The sequence below is a fragment of the Motacilla alba genome, chromosome 1A, assembly GCF_015832195.1.
Source record: "Motacilla alba alba isolate MOTALB_02 chromosome 1A, Motacilla_alba_V1.0_pri, whole genome shotgun sequence".
NCBI lineage: Eukaryota > Metazoa > Chordata > Aves > Passeriformes > Motacillidae > Motacilla > Motacilla alba.
This window is the reverse complement of record NC_052031.1, coordinates 44,987,153-45,012,962: the sequence shown is the minus strand read 5'-3', so window position 1 is coordinate 45,012,962 and position 25,810 is coordinate 44,987,153. Positions and strand designations below refer to the sequence as shown.

The following is a 25,810-nucleotide window of genomic DNA, read 5'->3' as shown; positions in this document are numbered from 1 at the left end:
GGGAAACCCTGTGCATAACATTGGAAACTTGCTACAAATGTTCATATTTGATCTGAGCACTCATTGAGTTCTATGTGAATCTGAAATACATAACTGAAATTCAGTAAGTGTAATAGGATTTTCTAGACATTTTTTAGTATGCTCAGTTGATTTTTTTTTTTTTTAACCTAAAGGGAAGCAGATCTTACTGAATAGCTTATAGGTATGACCTTCAGCATACTGGCAGTACAAGCTTTATTGCAAAGTCACAGTCTTGGGGAAAAAAACAACCAATATACAAAAAACCTCATGAAGAAACAGAAAACAAACCCAGCCCAATTAAAGTCATTCAATTCTTTGACTTAGCATTCACAGATGCTTGTAATCAAATATGAACATTTGCTAACATTACACTTACAGTCAATTTTTTGTCATGCAATTGAAATCAAAAGAGATTTAAGAACACAAAAGAAGAATTATCCAACCCAACCCCTGGAAAATTTTAATTAACATTAGATTTTCTTTTGCTCAGAAGATATTTTTCCTTCCATTCATAATACAAGCATATGTATTCCATGTCTCCTGACCCTGAATGCACAGCAGAGGCAATTAATGGCCATTAAAATACAGCTCTGTGAGTTCCTCTACCGTATTATTTAAGAAATATTTTGAGGGGTTTATGACCCCTTCCGCAAGCTGACTAAATCTGTTTCCACTTGGATAAGAAAGCCGTTTCCATATGGTCATGTTCCCTTCCTTCAAGCCCTGTACATCAGAGGGTAACATGAAATTGCAGCAGAAGAGTTGCAGTTGCATATATATATTCACTCCTCCAGAACTTTATGCCTCTGAAAGGAAGTCAGAAACTGTTTTTCCCAACAGAAGGAGTGACAGAGAGCTTAAGTTCTGTTGTCCTTCTGACCTAAGCTCAAAGTCGAACTCATGTACCTTATCAATCTTTTTGCCAAAAAAAACCTTATTCATCATGAAAACATATTTGTTCAAGACACAAACATTTAATGTCTGAACTCAATTTTCCAAAAATATTCCCCCATCACCATATTTTGATGCCATTTACAACAAATTATCATGATCCTATGTCATTCCATTTTTACAAGACAATCGCTACCTTTGTTGCTATTCCTTTTTTCCCCTGTCTCCTGAAGGGCAGCACACGTAACAGACAAGTAACTTTAATTCCTTGTACTACATATGGAAGGGGTAGAACTTTAAAATGTCCCATATGACATCCCTCTCACTCTAAGACAAAAAAATGTGCTAGAAGCTGATCCTATTTACCTCTTACACACAATTGACAGCACCCTCCACCTTTTTATAATAAATTTTATGGTACTGTTTGCCTCCCATATGACTATTAGGCATGCCGATGGTAAAATTGCACAAAATCCAAAATATTGCTAACTTGCACTGGGTTAATAGGTTTAATTAACCCCCAAAACAGTTTGCTCAGAAAGGTGAGAAATGTTCAGTTACTCCTAATCAGGATTTCATTTTAAACAGTATTCTCACAGTTTAACAAGAAATTGTTTGGTTAGGTGCAGGAGTCACACTTCTTTCCTTTCCAGCCTTTAAGACTAAAGTGTTGTGATCCAAGTGGAACATCAGTCGGTGTAACAGGATCCCACCAGTAGGATGTCTTACTTTTTGTTTTTCTCTGTGTGACCAGGAGACTGTGGCATTTATATATATTCAATTTGAAAATGAAGACCTTGCAATTCCGTGTCCTAACAATGGAAGAACTGTAGGTCCCTTTGTCTTGTGAACACTAGATCACTGAAACCCATCCAGCATGTGATATTAGCCATTTTGAAAAACATGAATCCACACAATTTTTTTTTTCTGTTGGAAGCACATAACCCAAGAGCTACAGGACAGGTATTCCCTGTACTGTCTTCCACTTTAATGAATCCTGCCCTTCATTTCTGATACAAAGCTCCTTCTCCCCAAACAGCTGATAAAAAAGGAAAATGCCATTTGTCTGTCCTGACCAACAACCAGAGTCCTCACAGGACTTGAGGGAGGGCTGCATTCTCATATTTGTTTTACTAAGATTAGATGTAGCCCATGCATTCTTCAGTTTTGTTCTGACCAGCTGGCATGCCTAAGCTGTATCTCTCTTCCTAAGAGAAAAATGTCAAATCAAACCAAAAAAAAACCCCAGAAAAACTAGAACAAAAAGCTGGCTTCAAAGCATGCCCCAGACACAATAGTTATAGATGAGCTCCAGCATCACTTCAACCTGCAGCAGGCCATGTTGCTCAGATACATATCTCATGCAAAAAAGTTAGGTAACTGTTTTACAGATGAGGAAGAAATTCTTGAGAGATGGATATGAATATAATTACTAAGGTTAACTCCAGAAAGCAGTGTTAGGTGGTGGCTACCAGTTTTACTACTTCCAAATACTCCAACAGGTCTTCTTTCTTAGTTGACTAGCTACTGGAAAAGGCTGGTGAGCTTGTTTGTTTGTGCGTTTTTGGTTTTGCCTTTTTCTTATGCTCAATACAAAGTTTCTCAATGAAGACATAGGAAACATTTCAGCATCTTACATCATACTGGGGCAGCTAAACCTGTTTTGTATCCTTCAGAATAGGTCCCAAAGACTGATGGTCTTAAAGGTCTTTTCCAACTTAATGACTCTATGATTCTTTGTCAGTTAATCACTTAGCAAATATTTGCTTTCTCTTAAAAGCCACTCTATGATGTGTGTAATTTGAACCTGTAATTTTTTCTATACGGAAAAAAATAAAGGCTGCAATATGCTTACTAGATATAATGTTTATGTCTTAAATGACAACTCATTCTTAAAACAAATCAGACCTTCTTCAAGACATGGGAAAAAAAACCACTTTGGGATTTACTATGCATAATAGTATATTTTGCCAAATTCTCTCGTGTGAGCACTGATTCAGCTCCCAGTTCTAATATACTTAGACTTACCATGTAACAAATTAGATTTGAGAACAATGATATGCAATTAAAATACTATATATTCTGCAGTAGAGATAACATTTTATGTAGGTTTAGTGGGAAGAAAGAGAACATCCTTTCTTGTTATTAAAGTTATAATGAATGGACCTCAATAAATATACATAGGTAAAGGAGTAATTTATAATTGATTTTTGCTCTCAGCATTTCAGCTAGCAATTCAGTGTTGGTTGATCATAATAATGAAAATCTGAACATTTGATAAGCAACAGTTGCTATCATTTGAATTCTCCTGTGTTTCTAAGAAGAAAGGTGAATATATATTTTCAATCAGCAGCTGTTTTAAAAGGATTCTCTGATACACAGTTATTAATGATTTGGGGATTGCACATTGAACTTTAAGCCCTTCGCCATTTTTCTGGAGTCAACTTAAATAAACTGTTAGAAAGCATCTTTATTCAGCATATTGTTGAATCCTGTCCAAGTTATATTCACTATAAATAAATATTTAATAAAACTGAATGTCAATTTTTGTACATTTTTTCCTTGGTATTAGAACTGGTTTTGGAACCCAGAACACATAGTGAGTAAAGTGTTTGGCTCTCCTACAAAAGTATAATGGAGATGAAGTCAAGGTTCTTCTCATGCTGTTTTTCATATCATCAAGCAAACTAGAATGTATATAATGCAATACAGGCACCATAGGTTTCTTTTTCAAATTTTGTGTTCCTAATAGAGGAATGTCTTTTTTTTAGGCCTCAGATTTCACTCTGCGTGAAGTTGACTCTCTGTGGGTTCTACTCCAAAAATTAAACTCTGAAATCATTTAAAACTAGTAGCTGTGGTAAGAAAAGCCCCTTTTATGGGCAGACTTTCTTTACTATCTACCATTAATTTAGGTATTCAATCATTTCTTTAAGAGTTTTGGAGGACTCTTTTTGGCTTTTTGTCCTGACACAGCAGTGACCCATCTCCAGCCACACAAAAGCTAGAAAGCAGTGACACGCACTTACTTTTTGTTGAATTTCATTGTTTGTCAAGTGAAATTAACCTTTCAATTACATACATATAAATATGTATACATGTATAAATACATAATATGTTACAAATAAAGCCATTGGTGAATGGTCAGGACCATCAAGAAGTCATTTTACTTTGCGCTATGCAAGCTAGAATTGATGCGCCTGTTGCCCTGCAGAGTATTCATTGAGTTAAGAAATACAGTGTTTTCATTATTTTGCAGCTGTCCACTGCAGCCTTGTAACATTTCAGTATTTGATCAGTTACAGCATGTTTGTCTTTGACAAACAAGACCAAGAGTTAAAATGGTACCATTCATATTTATGCCTCCCTTCTAAGTCATGCTATTTATAAGAATGTTTTGTTTTTTTTCTTTACTTGTATCAAAATAGTACCTGGAGTCCCCAGCTCCTTCCAGCACAGACCACAACCCAACAAATTCTCTACCTACTTCCCTCAGAGGCCTTATAGCTGAAGTCGGAAATGAAAGAGCAACAGAGTCAGTTGCCTAAAATCTTTCCTTTATCGCTCCTTCACACATGCATAGACTTAGAGAATCTAAAGAGAAGAAAGAGACCCTATAGAGAAATACATGGAACAAGTAAGGAATCAAAGTTCATACTATAATGACAAAATGGGGAAAGAGTTAATATTGTGCATAACATTTTAGAGCACACTAGCATTGTTGAAGGCAGACTCAAATTGTATAGGTACAAAAGGAAAAGGACAATCAAAGCAAAAAAGATTTAAAAGTTACACAATCTAACAAAAGAAAAAAACAACCAAAAAAACCCCCAAAACAAAACAAAAAAACAAACAAACAACCCCCCCCCCAAAAAAAAAAAAAAACAAAACCAAAAACCCCCCCAAAAAAACCCCAAAAAAACCCCAGCAGGGTAAAATGATACCAAGATTTGATTTTACATGTTTGAGAGCTCAAACAGTGTACTTGGAAAGTATTTTGTTGTACTGGGAATTTGTCAGAGTTCTCTTCCTTCTTTCCAAAAGTAAAATTTTCATTCTCATATCCAGAGAGAAAATTTACATAAAAAATAGTCTCTGTTTTAAACACAGTCTAATACTACTGTGGGGACTAATAAGCATACAGATAATTTTCATCTAAGGGAAAAAGCACTTTTTAGGCTGCTCAGAAAAAGACACCAGCAATTGCTGGAATATGCTCCAAATGCCCCAAAAATGGTCATCCAAAGTGGAATTGTCAAGAAAAAGAAGAGGGAGATGGTGAGAGTTTTGATAAATTTTCTGTGTGATCTTCACAGTCATTTTGATGGGCTATGCATTTGTAAATGCATACACACGAGTATGCCAAATAAAGATAGAAACACATTTGCTATACTATGCAACCACAACTTTCAGACAGCCCTTTTCACTACTTTAATGCAGTTAGGCATATTTTTATCTGGTATTGCAATTTTCCTTCTGAGAACCTATAGGCTTGGAAAAGCCATTATTCAAAAATCACGTCTCTTGCTGTAGATAGTCACTCAAATTAAATGCTCTGTGTTTATGGCAACATAAAAGTGCTACACACAGATTGGTTCATAACTGCTGTGCAAGCATCAGTCAGTGCCTACATACACACTCAGGAAAAGTCAAACTAAATTAAATTACTCATAATGTTTGTTCTGCTTCTCAGTTGGCAAGGCTGATGATTGAAACCTGAAATAGTACAACATTAGACATTCTAACGTAAGAAAACTTACTAACTTATGTTGAGGCTTTACTCATTTCATTCCAGTTCTGTCTGAAACAGGAACTGGCCCAAAATATGAGCTTCATAAGTTCACACAAGTGCACATTCACACAAACACATATACAATATCCACCAGAAGAAAGGGTTGCAAGGTCATTGTCATCTATGATGAGGAATGTAGATGGGGGAAACACAATAATAAATGAGGGACTATTGAGGAGAGGTAGTAAGAACAATGCTATGTGAGGTTGAAAAGAAAAAAATGTCTAATGTCATTGCCAAAGGAGCTAATGGAGTTATCTAAGAAAGGAGTTTATTCACATAGCTTGAGTCTTCCTTTCTGAGCATATTTCTGCACAGACATAGACAGCAACACAAGAAGCAGACTATCTCCAATGTGGCAGAAAAGGTGGTACTGACCTACTCTGCTTTTCCTTCTCTTACTATCTTGTGTAGTTTTAGATAGCTGAAAGTAATTTTAGATTAAAAGCAGATTATTTCTAATTAGTGTAAAGAAATACAAGAGGAACAATTTTTTCTGTATTGAGCAATAGAAAAAAAAATAGGAAATTTAATCTTAAAATAGAATTAACAAAGACCAGTGATGTGAAAAAGAAATTTTAGTTTTCAGCCTTGATTTGATGGAAGTTTGCAGATAACATACAGTTATTACACTTGCCCTTTTGACATACACATGGTGGTTTTAAATATAGACATGAAGTAAATTAATGAATGAATAAATGAAGACTGAAGCTGACTCTGAGCAGAAGAGGCATAAGAACACCTAGCAGACAAAGGACATGGAAAAGTTCACCAAAAGTGAGTGTGATTCAGTGATAGCACAGAAGTAGTTGATCAAATAGGAGTTTGCAAGACTTTTTGAAATTCCAGCTAACACAAGACACTTATAAAATAAAAAATTACCCTTAGTGGTAGCACTCCCAGATGTCTAGAGTAGCCTAGTGGAATAACATACTTTGGCTTTGCCTTTCAAAGGTAAAAGAAATTTTTTTTCAGGTGCATAGCATTACTCACACAATATTAGAAAGACAGAGCAATTGCAGTATAATGAAGACCAAACTAAAACTCATGGTCAGCCTTAAGATCTTTAAGTAGAAGAGAAATATGTTTAACAAGAGAAATCAAAATTACCCAAATTGCATACCGAGCCCAAAGAGAAAGGGACAGACATGAAAGAGGATCAGGGTAAAAGATGAGGTGAGATACAGTGATAGCACAGAAACAGAGTGAACGTAAAATAGCAACTGGACTTTAAGAGAAAAGGAGTCTGGAGAAGGGGGGAGACAGAATCTTGAAGAGACTAGAGGGCTTCATTTCTGGCAGGGTCTTGAAGGCATTTTTAAACAGGGACCCTTCATACCAATGGGTACTTTGAGATGCAATGTGAAAGAGAAAGGGTATGTAATATGTGCTTCCCTTTTTCGAGGGGAATGTTAATTGCCTAATGTTGTATAATGAACTTGAAAAATAGAGAATATTTAATTGTGTAATAGATTTATACTAAAACTGACTTTAAAAAAGGTCAAGTGAGTAACTGAGGTGTAAGTTATTCTTTGTAAGTGAACTGTGAGGTGTTCTAGTAAACTTAGAACAATACAACTACCTCAGAATGCATCAGATTTCAAAAATTCAATGCTGGAAATTAGAATAGATATGAAAAATGTCAAAAATTATCCAAAAAACAGAAGATACTTTTTGACTTGGACTCTATGAAAGATTCCCCAAAGCAGCAACAGCAGTCTCCTTGATTTGAGAAATGCCTTAAAAAGTCAAAGAGGTACCCCACAGAGCCAAAACTGACATATTAATTTCTTGGAAGACCAGAAACATTGCTCTGATTTTGAAACCAAAAAAATCCCTGGAATCCACTGGAAATATCCAGAGAGAGTGGATGAATATATATATAGTCAATCAACTCATCCACAGAGCAGACACCAAGACAGCACAGTGTCTCATTTTTTCTTCCAAGTCAACCCTGTATGACACAAATTCCAATAATGTGGACTGCCAAATTAAAACCCAAAGTCATTTAAGGTGGAGATGAAGAGAGAATTTCTGCATTAGCAGCAGGTCTTTCTGTTGTAGGAAAAAGAAAAAAGGGCAAAATTCAACATGAGCGGTTAAGTAAGTAGAGTAAGTAGCAAGACAGATGAGTTCAAATCAAATATATAAATAAATTGTGCTAGAAACCAGTTTCATTCTTAAATGGGCTTCTCTCTGACCAGACATGTAATGTCACTACACAATGTGGGAATTAAAACTGGTAAAGGTGATGTTGTGTGAGGAGCAGGAATCTCCTTTTCTATTATTCCTCCTTCGTTCATGTCTGCTGTTCAGGTTAAGTACATTTCATAAGAACCAAGTCTCCTGGATACTTAAGATCTTTTTACGAGGGTGCTTATATCCATGGCTTTCACATGGGTTTTAAAATGTTTCAGTTCCAGTTGACCAAAAGTGATCTATTTTCCATGGGAATTTGATGATCACTCACTTGTACTGATGCAGAATTTTTTTGAGAAATAAAAGCAAAAGAGACAATTAGTCATGACACTATGTTCTTTTTCCTGCATGATTTTTGTGTCCTTATTTAAGGGTTGACTGCAGAGCTCATAAGTATTTATTTATTGTTATTTGGTTAGTCTATGCTTAAACTAGCTAATTTGGGGACTAAAGAAAGGTATAATCTTAAAAATGTTATTGTATCTCTTCAGTAAGCGATTTTATACAAATTCTGTAGAATGCATAGATTGGGCACAGCAGGTGTCAGATGATATCACACACACCTTACACTGTTGACTGGAGAAAAGAACCTGTTGCAAGGCTAAATCAGCTTTTGCAGCTGTATCATATAGATGCCCCAAGTAACAGCTGACTGCTGCCACCAAGATTCTGGCCTGAACTTCTATTTTAAAGGCCAAAAGCAAATACTACAGACTTCTCTCACACTGATTTTGCTCTCAAACAATGGTTGAGTAAAGGTCAAAGTTTGGAGACATTTTCTATATCAAGTGTTGTCTCTCTTTAAACATTTATGTGGAAGTTGCTGCTTTATTTTCTATGGAAAAAAAAGGCCTTGGTAGATTCTTTTAAGCTATGGGTTAATCCATCCTTTGTTTCATCTACCAATTTATTTGTAGATCATCAACTGCCCAAAAGATCTTGTCTATGAGTCATTTATTCCAGAAAATTGTTAGTGAGAGCAACGTCTGGACGCAAATTTTCATGACTTTTTCAAACTCCATCTTAAAACTAAACTTTTAAACTTTGGATTTGTGTGTCTCTCTTTTTCCGTTTCTGTGTTCCAGAAGTTGATGCTTCTCTCTCTCTTTTTCAACTACTTCTTGCATAAAGAAGTCAAGCTCTATTGAGGGTGGTGAAGTACTTGACATTAAATGGTCTAGTATAACACTTTATGACTCAGAGCTCCTGATAAATGTGATTTATTAGGGATAAAAGCTTTTTCCTAGGTCAGCTGTCTGGACTGAAGAGACAGTTCATTATAGAGGATCACTCATATTTAGCAATGTAATAGGAATGAAGCAATTTTTTTATCATAGTGGTCCAAATCTGACTTGTACCACTACTGTTCTCCTCTTCAGCCACAGTTAATTGTCAGCTGAACAATGAAGGTACCTGGAACTAATTTATTTAGGAATATGTTCCATCTGTAAAGCCTCTGCTAATGGAGTACAAGAGGCCATGACTAAAGGATTCAGGTATAAAGTTTAAGACCTTAGATAATTACTTGCAGAAAGTATCATCAGCTCTACGCGTCAACTTACACAAAAACAGAACTATTGAACCTTTTAAAAAGGAGTATTGTGTCCACAAAACTAAAGTAACCAGGATAATTTCTATTGACCATAATGGTGGAGTAACAGAGTCAAAAGAGTTCTCTCTCTCATTGTAACACACAGAAGAAAATAGATTCCAACCAGCTGAATTCAAAAGATCTGACACTCTTTATAACCGTAGCTACCTACCACTAAAGGAACACTAAAAATATCTTGAGAACATTTGTGAAAGGACTGTCCAAATAAGAAAATTAGAACATTACATGTCTAATTATTATTTTGGTATAAATAGGTGCAGAACTTAAAACCCTTGCTTTTCATTTTGTCAAGACTGTGTGTGTAAAGCTTCTGAAGAAATTACTGAATTTCACATGGGAGCTGACCCCTGAATATTTAAGCTCTGAAGCAAAAGAATAAATGGATTGAAAACTGGACAGATGCTGTGTGGCAGCTGATCTATATTAAGAGCATTTATTCTCTACATATTCTTTTTACTACTTTAAGACTTATTTACAGGTTTGCATCCAACGGAACTACGAAGAGGGATTAAGTGCAATAATGGAATACCTTAATCTGTGCTGCTCTAAATAAAATTAGAAAAATAGATTGTATTTGTATTTTCCTGTACAGATTAGTGCAGTTAAAAGCCTTTCCATGACAATCTGAAACGTGTAGCCCAATTGTCCTATTATGTAAAAAGTGGATTTATTTTTAATTCTTCCAAAAGGAGAAATCTCTGCTGTTGCAAAAGTTCTTCTGATGAGATCTGTTTAATCTTTCTGTGATTTGGTTTTATTCCATTTACTATCTAGCCTTATTACATTTGCAAAATAGCTTGTTTATCTTCATTCTGGGAAAGTAGGTGCCTATAATTTGCAAATATGTCAGTCAAAAATAGACCAGTTAGATGTTCTTGGCTGGCACACTGTCAATGCACACAATGAGGGAGGCTCCCTCCTCTCTCTCACACAAACTCACACACACTCCTTTCTCTCTCACATGCACACACTCAAAAATGTATCCAGTAGAGTAAAATATTCACATTAATACTGGAAGCGATGGAGAAGAACCCTGGTCGACATCCCATCTGCTCCCTTGAATTAAATTTAGAATTCATATGTAATATAGACATTTCTGTCTGAATATCATAAAGCCCTGACACATTCAGGGTTTCATTAAAAGCTCAGAGATGTGACTTGAATAACAATCTGTCTTAGCTAATTAGTATTTTCAGTTTAGCATATTCACTTTCAAACGTATTGCTGTTTGCACATGGTAATTTAGGTAAACAGAGCCCATCCACAGCTGCATCAATTAACACTGCTAATCAAAACTGAATTCAGGTAATTAGGCACATTTATGCAAAAAATGTGTAATTTGTGGGGAAAGCTAGATTCTTCAGTAATATTTCAATAAGTAGGAGTCTCTTTTTTGCAAATAAGGCAAGACTATAGTGGTAAATCAGCTCTAACATATACATGATACATAGTAAGTCACAAATATCTAAATTAAATCTCACTAATTGGTCTGAATTTTCAGAAATTTCACAACATATTTTTCACGTAAACGCTTTCCTCAGTGTTTCTACATGAAAGAGTAGATTTGTTTCTGATGGAAGTTTTAGTGATTTTAAAAGTTAATGTTTTCTCTAGAGGTTTTTGAACTGTTGAACATGATGGTCTGAGTTGTTCTAATTTTCGGACAGGAAAATTTTAATGAGAAAGCCCTCAACTAAATTAAAATTTTAATTTCTTCAAAGAGGGCGCATTTTGGTTTACTTTAAAGAAAAGGTAGAAATTTCTACCACCATCCATTTCAAGAATGTAAAGTGGTAAATAGCTCGAAAATAGCTCCTGCCTTGACCTACAAAGTTTCACATCCTTTCCTTCCCTTTCTCTCACTTAATCCAAAATTTCAAACCCTCCAAAAACTACAAAAAAAAAAAACCCAAATCCAAGCAGTGTAAGAAACTGCATATTCATAAGAGAACTTTAATTTCTATTGAAATGGAATGAAGAAATGTTCATTGAAGCATTATACTCCAAGAGTTTTCATATGCAGCTATTCAAGTTATTCAAATTCAATTCTCTGTTATGCACACTTTCAGAAAGCTACACAGGTCTGATGAACAAGGAATAATTATCAACTTGCAGCTAATTTTCCATGATGAAAAGAAATACCTAGGCAATTGCTGATTTTTAACAGAAGCCTAAAATTAATCTGCAGTTTTTGTGTCTTTTCCCTGATTTGAGGCTAACTCTGGGGGAAAATATGCAACACATTTTGTGCAGATTTGCAACATGGAATATATAGCTTCTGCTAAATACATCATTGAGAAGAAAAAGAATTCTTTACAACTTTAAGGTCTAAGCTTAAGTAGCTACTGAAACTGCAGTGTGTTTTCCAAGTATATGTAATGCAGTGAATATTTCACTACTCAGAAACTTTTCTCTATATAGAAAATTGCAGTTCGTTCCATTATAAATTTTTTTTTTAATGTTTCAGTTAAAATGGCTTTAAACCTCTAATTTTCATTTAGGTATAGGCTGAGTAGTATATTGAAAGAATATTGAAATGAGATGGAAGAGGAAAAATGAAGCCTGTGGCAGGAGTAAAATTTTGAGGTGTTTTCAAGTAATCGTAATGACTACTGCTAATGTTAGAAATGCTGAACAAGATAATTTCTAAACAATTATCAGACCAACACAAAAATCTGTATAGTTCCCTATGCCATTCATACTGGGAGCAGTAGTGGAGGCAAACAAGGTTTAACTGCACCTTTTTTGGGTTTTTTTTTCGCGAGAGCAACAGTCACCTGTATGACATACCACGTGCTAAGCACCTCACCGATCTCTCACATGACTTGTTAACATTGACATACAGTGAAGATCATCAAAACAATCTTATGTGACCTTTGTCAATCTTATGTCTTTGAAGGAATCTGCTTGATAAATGCTTTTTCAAAAAAGCAAAGCAAAAGGCGCAATGACTAACGGTGTTTATTTTAGGTGTTTTGGTCTGTAGGAAGTGAGGACAGGCACAACATCCTGTCCTCCTCCCTCCTCCACCAGCCACATTGTTAGCACTTTTTTTTTGCCTGAAGTAATCAGGTGTAGTATTTCCCAGAAATACTTTACTACACTGGCCTGCCTCCCTCAGAAAATGTAAGTAGACACAGTTAGGAGAATTTCTTCACTGAACACGTGTATTTAGCATACATTATTACCTCAGCATGAATTTCCCTGATCCACCTCCCATTTGAAAATTTTATGTCATGCTAGAGCATCATTATTTCATGCGATTTGGAGGGGGCTTTTCCACAGAGGTTTAATAAATTTATGGCAGTATCAGCTGATAACAGACAAGGAAATAATGCTTATCTCAACAGAGAAGATGCAATATATGAAAGTTGGCTGGTAAATGGGTGTTTCTGACAGATGTAGCTCCATTTTTTTTCTGTCCTGCATTGCTCTACTGTAAAGTATGGCAAATAATTGAGATCTCTTTCTACTAAAAAGACATTTTAAAATTGGATTTAACATTCCAATTACCATTAATTAAAACACGATGGATGTGTATGACTACAAAGAATCTATAAATACTGTTTTCTTCAATTTAAAGAAAAGTTGCATCCTATTACAAGCACTCAAGAGCATTCCAGAATTATAAGCAAAACAAATATTTGAAGCTATTTATTTTTTTCACAGAGCATACCACTCATTATTCATAACATAAAAACCACTGAAATGCTTCATGTTCCAGGTATTCATATGGTTAATTCAAGAAGATGCAAAAATTTTTAGTTTGATAAAAGCAAAAGCAAGAGCCAAAAGCCAACAACTAGTACTCTACACTTCGCACGAGGAAAAAAAGCTCAATAATTTGCAAATGTTGAAGGAAGTGCTAGTTCCATAATTAAAAATCAGCCAGAGATCCTTTTGGCAAATAGATCTCTTTGTTAAACATCCCACTAATCCAAGCCTGAAGGTATAATTCAATACCCTGGAGGATCCCCTCTATACTTTTGCCAGCTGTTCCATTTAGGTCACTCCACCACAAGTTTAGCTTTTATCTATTCCTCACTTTCTTCGCTGGGTCCCAGAAGCAGCAACCCATCTCTCTGAAGGCTGTTTAAAGTGTAAATGAAACGACGAGACAGAAGTGAGCTGCTACCTCAGGGTCCTTAATTTCTGAACTGCAATTCCTTGGACTTCCCTACCTTGACAGATGCAATATGAAATCTTCCTTGATAAAAAGTGAGAGGATAAACTGAATATGGAATGCAGATGGCACATTCATTATCATTTTAATGCTTTACAGCTGCATGAAAGAATAGGAAATTTTACTAGGCAGAAAGTCCACTCAAGACCAAACAGTTGTAGAAGCCCTTCTGCCCTTCAGCCCAATTCCCAGCACTATTGCTGTTGGCATGCAAGCAAAAGCCTTCAAAGAGCTATTTTATCTCTTCTCAGGTGGTCAGGGAGAGGTGGATTAAACCAGAGGAAATAAAAAGAAAGAAAAAAAAAGGCAAAGAAAACAAATCCATCATAGTCTGATCCAGTACAGCGTATGCCAAAGACCATGAAGATTCCTGGGTGCAGACCTGACTCTCTTGCCTACCTCTTCTGGACCAGCAGGTGAAGGAAGGAGACAGTAATCCTTGAAGGGCTTGTTCATACAAGTTAAACCAACCCCAGATAACAAAACTACTTCTAATTTACCATTATTTTGGTGCTTTTAACAAAAATATAATTCCCTAACAAAAGCAACAAAAATATGTGAACTGGATCTATTTATAATGGCTGTAGTCACTATAAATTTAAGCCCTCAGAGAGTCATTATAGTCCTCCAGAAGGACTTTTTGACAGTATGCTGCTTTATAATAACACCCTGATCTCTTACTCTGCAGAAGTTAAGTGTAAATCATTACAAAACAAATCACTGCTCTGACATAAATTTTTTTGCTAAATAAAAATAAAGAGTCAGGCTGATACTCTGGGAGGAATTCCTAAGTGTTTAACTTTTAATGAAAGATTTATAAAAAATTCAACTAGCATATTACTGAGGTCTTTCCAATTCAATATTAAGTAATAAAGTTTGCACACCCAGATACAAACTGCAATGTGAAGCAGTATAAGATCTATTGGAAATTAACTTTCTAGATTTTTTTATAAATGCTGTTCAGTAGCATAGCCGCAGCAACTCCAACAACCATCTGCAAGACTTTACACATGCAAAGTAATCCCATAGGCTTTAGACAACTACTAAAATCATGCCCTTATCCTACCCATCCAGAACAACGTACTGGCTACAGCCTAAGAAGCCGCTTGTTCACCCTTGCAGGAAGGATGGATGGGAATCACATCCCTGAAGCAGCACAGCAGTTCACACACTTGCGCTCAGCCTGTGCTGGAGGAAGCGCTCTGTCAGTCAAAAGTACAGTTCTGCAAGCTCGTACATCTGACCTTTAAGGAGCAGGGAGAAGGAAAAAGCAACTCAAAGAACATGGATGAAAATTTCTAATTCTGCGATGGCTCGCACAGGTGAGTAACCCATCTCCAACACGCCGCCCCGTGAGGCTGGGCAGGGACCCTCACCCGTGCCACGCTGCCCCTGCACGTGTCATCTGGCCCGGGGTCTCCGCTCGCAGATCAAGCACATCCACAGTGACTTGCACCGCTTACCTCACTGACGCTTCCTGCCGGCATTCCTGCACGTGAAGGTCCATTGCAGGCAGCTGCTCCCAAGTTCAGCATCCCCGTGGCACGGCTGCTCTGGCGGGAGCCAGCAGAGCAAAGGCAGGTTGCCACCGGCCAGTTCCACCACAGCCCAGCTGCGCGCTGTCTGCAATCACATCTCACTGAGTGCAAAACGAAAATTAAAATGTTTTTTTCTCTTACACTTAGAACAGTATGCTATATCATTCGTGTTTGCATTTAAATTGGACAGAATAATTTACTACTGACTTTTAATTTCAGAAGGGTTAATCACCTCAGCAAAGGTCAATCAAACTTTAATCTCCAATAAAATTGCAGTAGCTTCAGTCACCTGCAGGACATATATTATATTCCTATTTCCATGCAAAAGGATGCATCGCTAATCTTCTAATTCTTTACATTAGCACATTTGCCATTAACATTTCACTAAAATTATTAATTCCTCCAAAAGTCTTACAAGAGCTCATTTCTACACATCTCAGAAGATAATCCTGTTAAAAACCAGCCACATCTATTGTGACTTTGCTTTAGTTGTCTGCTCTAATCCTCACAACCATTTGATACTCCAACTGAGTTCTAACAATGCACGAAGTCTCAATTACAGAAAATATTACAGGCTTTAGTTTAGAACAACAATACACTGTTTTAGTAACTTAATCTTCCCTATTGTCTGCAATCACAATACTAATCTATTTTGTCACTGCTCACAGCATTTTCTATTCAAAACAAAGTATAGATTTTTAATTTTGCTTAGCAGCTCTTGCAAAGCAATAGATTTACAAGGATAACTTAAAATCCATTACTGAGGATAGGAATAATAATGACAATAAGAATATGTTTCTGGCCTACAGAGAAGTATTTCCTCAGAAAACAGAAGTCTGGTTTGGGATATAACCCATTAAAAAACAAAGAAATAATAAAAAAGAGTAGCTTGTTCTTTAAATTTGATCTACCAATTAAGAACAATTTATCCGCTATTAAATTGACTGAGAACAGCAAAGTCTCTCTGAAAAATTCACATCAGCATTAGTTTTAAATTACCATTGCAATAATATCAGCTCAAAATGAGAAAATCATTTAACTCAAAACAGAAAATTATCCAATATAAAAGAGCACATCCCCTCAAGAATGTTGGTTTTAGATAAACATCTGCTATGCTAGCTACTAAACAATACATTCCTTCAAAAGTCTACTGTAACAATTCCATCGAATGCTCAGAACTAGTTTACCTGTAAAGACACAGAGAAAAGCAACAGAAAACTCAGGGAGAGCTCATTACAGAACCGAAACAAAATGCAAAAAATTAATTTCCCAAATTTTATAAGCTGGTATCAAAAAGTCAGAATTTATTGGGCAGAAAAATAATAATACCACCAAAATAAATGGGTCTCCCTTATCCTCCTACCATGGTCATATTAGCTCCTGCAAGTAAGAAATCTTGTGCCTATTTAAAATGGATTTTTTAGCCATAATAACATTTTGACGTACCGTAATGTAAACAAACTGTTCTTTCCCATCCCAATATTTCCTTCTCTGTCTCTCTGTCTCTCTCTGTCTCCGTCTCTCTCCTCTTTTTGTTTTAATATATGGCACACAGACAGACACACGCCCCCGTCACTGTCAATATGCACACTCATTAGCAATATGTCAGGCTGGCATTTTCAACACACTCCAGAGCATAACTGAACTACCACACAGTGCACACACACACACACATGTTAAAATACAATTGAAGAGAAAAAGAGCTCAGTGGAACAATGTTTAACTTGGAAAACCAGGTAAACATACAAAAGGAGTAAGTGAGATTCTCAGGCAGTATTTTACAAAGGGGCTGTGAATTCCCAGCTAACATCATCAATGCTTCTCTCTTTTCACACACACAAACACACATATACAACAGAGAGCATTTTAGCAAGACATTCTAACGCTTAATTATGGGTACAAGAACACAGGTTTTCCCCTGGTTTATTCTTCTAACTTTTTAATGCCTTTAAGTTACATTCTAACTTGAAGTAATGCATGAAAATAAATGCTGAAAAACATAAACCCAAGCTGAACGACTAGTTCCTAGAACATAGACTGTCAACAGCATTTCTCAGCTTCCAGCTGAGAAAATTAGCTACGAAACAACTGCATCTGAATTTTTTGCAAAAAGCATCCAGCAAGACACCAAAGACCACTTAGAAAGGGTGAGTATCACTGAACTACAGTGTTGATTATTCACCTCTTGACGCATTGATAAAACATATTCTAGATTGCTATTGCAACTGCTTTAAAATACAACAGAATAGCTTCACATGGGACCCTGAAATGAAAGGTATCCTCAAAGACCATGCACTTTATTTTTCAAAAGAACGAGCAGTGGAGAAATGTATAGGGAAAGAAACATACCTGCAGTTATTCCAGCGAACGACTTTTCAGCACATCTACATAGTCCTGCGGCTCCACCAGTGCAAAAGTCAACACTGCTGTGCTTGTGATCTCTGTGACAATGGCATCATACTGCTGGCAATTTTTTCGATTAAACTTCTCAGACATGGTAGCAACTTTGTTAATTATGATATTAGCCAGCTGGCGGGTACAATCAATCATCCACTGCAAGAAAGCCAGACAAAGAGACATCTAATCATTGCAACCAGAGCAGATAAATTTTGTTCCTTTCTTATACGTGTCACAGATTCTATCCCTCCTGACCCTCTACACAGCCATCGACTGTCAAATTTAGATTCAGCAAGCTCCCAGCTTTTCTTTATCCCTGCCTTAGATCTGAAACTCCTGGTTATCAGGAAGACAAGCGTCACCAGCTGTCTCAGAACAGGAAGGCAATCAGGTGAATAGTACTTATTATCTCTCATTGCCTTCTGAGGAGCAACAAGATTGATTTTGGATCAACAACGCATCAAGATCTCAGGCACAGCTACTACAGTGTCAAGTCTATGTATGCAGTGCATACATAAAGCTGACCTCAACCTTTATTAATACTGCATACTAAAAGTTTGAGGGCTGCTCTTTTTTTAGTTTTGTTTTGTGTTTAGTTTGTTGGGTTTTTTTGGGTTTTTTTCCCCCCTAAGAACACTCTTATAAATTTTTTTCTCCAAAGCTGCATTGGATATTCTCTTATTCCAGGCCTCCATCCCCCCACCTCAGAAAACCCAGGCAAGCAGACCGCACCGTTACTCCGGGGACTCTGTTTCACAGTTGGATAGTCTTAATTGGGCCCACAGAAGCAGTTAGCTACCATTAAAGGCTTCTCTGTATACATCTTCCTCTCAACTAGTCTGATCGTACATAAAACCCCACAAGTGAAGCCTATGCTTTGCGAAGGTTAAACACGCAAATATGTTATAAAACCAGAATATAAAAGCATCCTAACAGAATCTGAGCTGTTGGTGAGTTTCAGCATTGATCCAGAAACAGGAATATATTTGGGCTTTTTGTTTAGAGCAGCATTAAACAATCATGTACTCTTATTATAAGACCTTTTTTACACACCAAACGCACTGCCAAGTAGTGGAAGGTGGTTCATATGAAGTAGAAACAAAGGTTACAATAGAACAAAAGCTATCAGAAAAATGCATTCTGGTACAAAAAACCCCACCAACTAACTTCACACATTTTGAAATGCCTGCCAACAGTTCCATTTAACTAAACAGAGTATCGTAATCAATGAATACAAAGGACGTGATAAAATTTTCAGCATCAGTTTTGGATTCTTGGTACGTTGGCTGCCCTGGCACTTGGACCAAAGACTGCTTTTCAAAAACTATTTTCAGAAAGGGGATCTTAATTTTACTTCACCTTAAGTGAAAGCTAGTTTCCATTTAAAGTGGTATCCAGCAAGACCATCTCAATCATGAAGAAGATTTTGTGAACTTTACAGCATAAAATTACCTCCTTTTTAAATAAATCCACTAAAAACAATACATTTTTTCTTGAAAGTTTTCACATGCAGTTCAGCTAAAATTTTCATGCTTTCTTGACATGCAAACAGAAAATATGAACAGTTAGAAAATAGCAGCTAGTGGGAGCAACAATTACATCCTGACTATGCTCCCTTGGGATTAAAGTGTTGCAGAACCTTCTACACCTTTCAGAAGTCAAATTTTTGTCCTATGTGACTTGCTCATTTGGACTGAATACAGGAATAGCAATAGTGTTCATAATTCATTATTAAACACAGCTAATTGCTTTCTGATATTTGTTTGAAAAGGTGAAGACAAGAAAATAAATTGCATTCTCAAATGTGATGTTATTGTTTCATTCATTTTGGATGACTGAAGTATTCAACCAGCTTCTCAGGCAGATATTGAAGGCTACACCAGTTCTGCTTTGCATTCTATATCCAAATTGTTAACAAGTTGAAATCTAGCTCAAGTACCTCCACAACACATTGTCACCAATGCAATGGCAGACACTTTTAGAAACCCCTGACTAATTTACTTAAAATATCTACAAGCAAGAGGATTTTACTCAGAAGGAAGACCTTAATGAATTATTTGCTCTCATTTTTAATGTTTTATTCAAACCAGATCTTGCTTTATTTAGGCAGCAGCTAAATATGAAGAAATAGTCTTGGTTTTAGCACAGAGGTTTAAGGCAAGAAGTAATAACTGAGCGTAGCAAATGAATGAGGGACCTGAGAAGCACTCAAAAACAGAGGGCTGCTGTAACTACCGATTCATTTTTCTGGAATGTTTACCAAAATCATCAGATACATAAGCCTATCCCTAGCAGTATCTCCAGTCAGCCACCAGCATAGACCTGACTAGGTTTCTAAGCTGTCAGAACAGATCTGAGCTGGCAAAACTGGAAAACAAACAGGATGGTGTCTGACAGATACAGACTGACCTGACCAATTATTTTAAAGATGCAGGAATTAAGGATTGAACTTGGGACCCCAGAAGAACATGCTTTTGTCCATTTTCAACAATTACATCTGGTTTTCCTCTTACACTTTTTCCCTTTTCATTACTTCAAAGTTCACTGTGAGAAAATATGGAATTAACTTCATGTACCCTCAGCTATAATAAACAAGGCTACCGAGCTTGTCACTATGCTCTCCTCTGTTATCACTAGGATAGAAAGCACGACATTCTCTGCAGAGAATGAATTATTATACCTATTTACATACTTGTATACTGTTGGAACAACTTATAAACTGGATGGATGTACTAGCTCTCTCTATTAGCTCTCGTGGAGATTGCAAAACTGGTTTGAATTCAGTTTTAACCCTGCTCAAAGGAGGAGGCTGGACTAGTTGACCTCTGGATGTCTCTTCCAAATTGAATTATTCTATTCTATTCTATGAACTGTCTAAAGCAAAAGCAACATAAATAGTAAAAATTATGAGATTCTCCAAATTAAAGGAATTAGAGATGTAATTTTCACAGGAGGGCCAGGTACCTTGTCTGAGTACTTTGGCCCTCAATTTCTTAAGCCATTTGAAAAATCAGCCATATTTGGTTGGGGGGTTGCTTCCCCTGTCCATTGAGATAAAAATATTAGAATTACCAAATCTTCCATACAATAAGAATTTCAGAGAAAAGGAAACACATCAAGGGGAATACACAAAGGAAGTGAACAGAGACCTCCACAGAAGCAACTAGACAACATACTTGATATAGGAGGAGTAAACTCAGGGTCAGGTGAAAGAAAAATTTCATTAGAGTAGAGGGAGATAAAGGATAGAAGATGGTTATCTAAAAGTATATTCAGTTTAAAAAAAGAAAATGCAAGCCATGGCCATAATAATGGTGGTAGAGGCTCAAAAGAGACGTTTATTTTGGTAAAGACAGGATTACTCCAGGATTTCCACAGTATTTGCTACATTGCAGGGGAGGTGGGGGGGGGAACCCAAAACATCAAAAGAAACAAAAAAACCCACCCCTCAAATCCCAAAGATCCAATGTAGAAATAATATAGTAAAGAGTAGGAGCTAAAGAAAAAAAAAAAGAAATAAACCAAGACAAAATAAAACAACTTATTTGTAAGCTTAACTTTAAACATGTCCATCTAATAAACCTTCCATTGTACTCTCATAAATCCTGTAAATTTTCCATTCAGTACCTCATTACAAAAAAATTAAGCAATAATATATGTAAATTATACATTTAAAATAATGAACAATGTAATGAAAGGAGCACTCTTCACATTGCAATCCAGTGGGCTTTTAAATTAACTTCTAATGCTCAGCGGCTGCCAACTAATAAGGAGCCTGCATGTTTGATTCTGCTAGAAAACGCAAGCTAGAAGGAAAAGTGTGACACAAGGGCACAAAGCCAGTGCAGGAGGGTACACTAACACCAGTGCAGAGCTTTAAGGTAACACACATAGCAGATCCTGGGTCCAGGACCAAAACCTGTCTGCAGTGAAGCTCTTCCTGAAAACAGGAGCTTTTAAGGCTTTGGTGGTACACTGACCCTCTTACACACTGATTTCCCCTTCAATCCAACAAAAAGCATACACAAGTACAGACAGAGACCTTATAGTATGGTTTCTCATTTTAGCGTGTCATATGCACCTGAAATAGCCACAGATATTTTTTCTTTTTAATTTTGTTTTAAGCAGCTGGCCTGCACATATATTCCACTGAAAATAATGAAATAATAAAGTTTCACAGTGCAGAACAATGTCTGCAAAGGTCACACGTAGCTTCTCGAGGGGGAAGTGCCATGAGGCAGATGTGAAGAGGCCACATGTTGTGTCAATCCTCAGCACAGAATGAGCAGAGGTGAAATATTAATGCATTGCAAGGAAAACAGTCTTGCCTATATTCCAGGAACTGACACAGAAAGAAAAAAGGGAGAAAAGACCATTTCTTCACCTGCAGTGTGATGGACAGGTCCAGTTTTATCCCACTTTAATACTGTCAGGACACGTGAACTAAAGGACTTTTGTTCTGTCCTGCTGTGGCCCGATGCCGACAAGACTGAAAGCTGCACGTGTTTTTTCCTTGCCACTCCATTTCACCAATGCTCTGCTGTTTTGTTACCTGCACAAGTAGTCTGACGTACCTCTTCTTAAACTGACCATTAAGAATATAGACACTACATATAGTAGGTGCTCCAGCATCCTGCCTTTGACAATGTCCGGTAGCAGGTGTCCAGGAAAAAAAGGAAGGGCAAGCAAGGAGCAATTATCATTCCTGATGTCTGCTCCCAGCTTCTGCCCACTCATGGCATGGACGTGAACTTATCACAAAGCCTGGATGGCTGAATGCAACACATTCAACAAGAATTTCAATTCTGTTATCTATATAACAGAATGACCCGAAAAATTAGTAATTGACAATATATCTGTGAAACAGAAATGCTTGCTGGAATAAGAAAGACTGAGCTGAAATCAACAGAAAATTAATCTGTCCTAAACTATTTGTTGGCGTATTTTTTAAAAAAGACAAGCTGTTCATTAACATTCAGACTAAAAATTCTGGATTTGAAATGGGTTTGGGAGTTGTATCATTCTGCAAAGATGAGGAAATAAAAAAAACTTGCATTGTCTTAATAGAATGACAGCATATGAAAGCCCTTTCGCAGAGAGCCTCTCGCTGGGTCAAGTGAGACATCTGAGCACCACAACTCCGGAGCTAGTAATAGTTTTTCCCTAAAGGCAGTGTTTGCATTGTTTTACAGGAAACTCATTCCCAATGTTGTGGTTAAAAAGCCTTTTCTACAGCCTGAAGGCATCTCCTATGCAAAAGTTCTCACCTGCAGTAAACTGGAACTGGGATGGCAGACACACATACGTAGAACAAAATAACAACTGAATTAAATAAATGCTTGTTCTGGAGACAACAAACACAAAACACATCGGAGAAAACATATTGCCATGCTACAGCAACACAATCTCTTTAGATTATATGGTACTTATGTTTAATGTGTCATTTTATATTTTTTCCCCAAAATAAAAAACGCATTTACAACTGAAGTAGTCTCATAAAATTATCCATTTTGTCTGAATAAAATTGATACATGTGAAACACTAATAATGTGGCAGGAACAAACTCTGGTGCATGACCTATTAGAAAGATTGCAACTTCAATGATCCAATCAGAGTGACATAAGCCAAACACCCAACAGGAGAAAAAAAGAAGTTAAATCCAACAATATAAACCACTAAAATTTTCTGATCAAACTTCATTAAAAATAGGGTATAGAGTTAATATAGTTACATTTTGAGTATAGCTTCTACAAAGATAGGTCTCAAATTGCGAAATTGCCTGACACAGGCATCCAGGATATTAATAATTTTCAAAATTCACTTAATGAGCTTCTTTCAATACAAATAGTTAATTTCCTGACAGATAATACTCTACAACTGATTCCTTTCAGAGCGGTAAAAAGGCAACAGCTCCAAAGGCAAACTAAAAAAAAACCAAAAAGATAACAAGGAGGCCAAATCAGTCATCATTTTTTTTCCCAAATTCTAAATTTCTTCCTAATATATCTTTAAACTGGTTTTGCCATCAGTGTCAGTTATCTATTGTTTTCAGTATTAGATGACAGAGAGCTCTTACAGAGTCTTATGTCAAAAAGTAGCTTAAAGAAGATGTTCTAACAGCAAGAGAAGCATAGATTAGAGTTGGGGGGGGGGGGGAGTGGTTTAGTTTGCTTGTTTGAGGGAAAGATATTTATTATATCAGGAAAAAATTATCAAATTTTATGTTTTGCAACAACAGCAGATGTCATTGTATTATGTCAGATTCAGGTCTCCTTTTACTTCTTCATTGCAGAAATTATCACTAGTAACAGTGTCATCTACCTATGTAACAGTGAAATCAAGCCTAAAATAAAAAAATTTGTGAGGCTATGGTTCCTTTTAAATAAAGCCTAAGAAATTCAAAATTAAAAATGCTGTTCTTTCCCAAAACTTACTGTTGTATGCCTTTTTTTCCTCACTTATAGAGATGGTATTTGCACAAGGATGCTAAAAGATTCTTCTATAATGTGACTGAATGGGTCATATGTCATTGACCAAAGAAGCACCTCTGTCTCCATTTTTAAATGCAGATTTCCCCATCACATAACAATCAACTCCCCAGGTTTTACCACCCTAAACAGGGAAGTGGAAGTTCTGCACAAGGAGCCCTCTCCAGAGAAAGCAAAACCCACAAAAACTTTAGTGTCCAAATGCTGGTCATTCCCAAAGGGACAAAATATGATCCCTATATGCAGCAAAACAGGGAATGGCTCTGAATATGCCATACATGTAAGATACTAGACTGGAGTGATATATATCAAACCTCCTATGAGCAAAGACTCAAGAGTTTTGCTCCTGTAGGCCCTTTTACTCATTTGAAAATGCTCTCTCCATTCTAGCATTATTGATCATGAGAAAAATTAAATTTCTACTCACTTAAAGCTGAACACTGATTTAAATCTTTTTAAGAACAGAATTTAAACAGAATTTAAACTCTATTGTATGAGTAGAGGAATTAATCATACCATTAGAAAATGCTCTGTTCGTGCTGCTAGTTTCAACTGAAATGTATAATGAAAATTGTTAATTTGCTGGCTTCATTTGAAAAAGAGTAATCCCTTGCTGGTTGTCATACTTAAATTTAGGACTGGGGGGTTGGGGGGGAAAGATAACCCAAAATGTAACTGTAGCTCAGCATTTGACTGAATTAGAACATGGAATTTTGAATGCCTTTAAACCCCCTGGAGTAGAACAAACCCACAATTAAGAAAAAGTGTAACTTTTTAACAGGTCTTAAGGACCTGATTTGATTAACAGGAGTTTAAAAGGAATGAACTTAAATATATAAGCGCACGTGTCAAGGTGATATACCTCAAGAAAGTTCTGCATTATTCCAGCTCTCTCCACTACTGCTCAATGCCACTGTAGTTCAGGTGTCAATACCCAGTAGCAGGTTGCTCCAAATGTGTGTACTGTTCCAACCTACTTCTTCGGCATGTCCACTATTTATCACTATCACAACATCCAGTAATCTGCAAGTTTGTGAAAAATTGCACTAAACCCTTTTAAGGATTCTGATCAAGGCTCTAAAATGCAAAGGAGCAACCCTGAAAACCACATGGCTCTCCGAGTCTTTGCCTGTGTTTGAAATGCCCGTACCAACTTAATTATCATAATGTTAAAGCTGTGCAATCAAGTTCATTGAAAATAAAAAGTTGTGCTAAAAGAACAAAATAAAATGGATGCATTCAAGTGGAAAAAGGTAAAATAAACAAAATAAAGCATTAGCTAGAAGTTAGGAAGATCATGCATTAAGATGAAAGATGAAACAGATGCAATACACAGCAAAGATCAAAGAGCTCCATCAATTCATTCTGAGAGTCAAAATCCAGCTGAGCATGGGAGCCCTGTCCGCATAATAAGAAAGGTTGACTAAAACATAAGGATTAAACAGATGAGCTGTCTCCAGTGAATGTATGGCACAGGAAGCCCTGCTGAGCCACTTGTAAAGACACTTTGGAATTGTACACCTGCTACTCCACAGTGAAACCTACAGGAAGCCAGCATGCAAGGGGAAAGAAACCCACTAATGGACTAAATAGCTATCTTTAAGAGGAAAAAAAGAGTTGATACAAGAAAACATCAGCTAACAGATTTCCTCTTTCCCCTCCATTTCATTTATTTTCCAAATATTTCCA

The 25,810-nt window shown here is 36.5% G+C and overlaps 1 long non-coding RNA gene across 2 annotated transcripts in view; it reads right to left on the bottom strand.

Moving 5' to 3' along the window:
* Positions 1–25,810, bottom strand: part of LOC119708518 — a 78,748-nt gene that overhangs the window by 7,519 nt on the left and 45,419 nt on the right. For both annotated transcript variants that reach the window (XR_005259093.1, XR_005259094.1), the window contains 2 exons: positions 17,586–17,789; positions 15,162–15,337 (listed from right to left, as the gene is read on the bottom strand). This is a non-coding gene — a long non-coding RNA (uncharacterized LOC119708518). The remainder of the gene's footprint in view (positions 1–15,161; positions 15,338–17,585; positions 17,790–25,810) is intronic.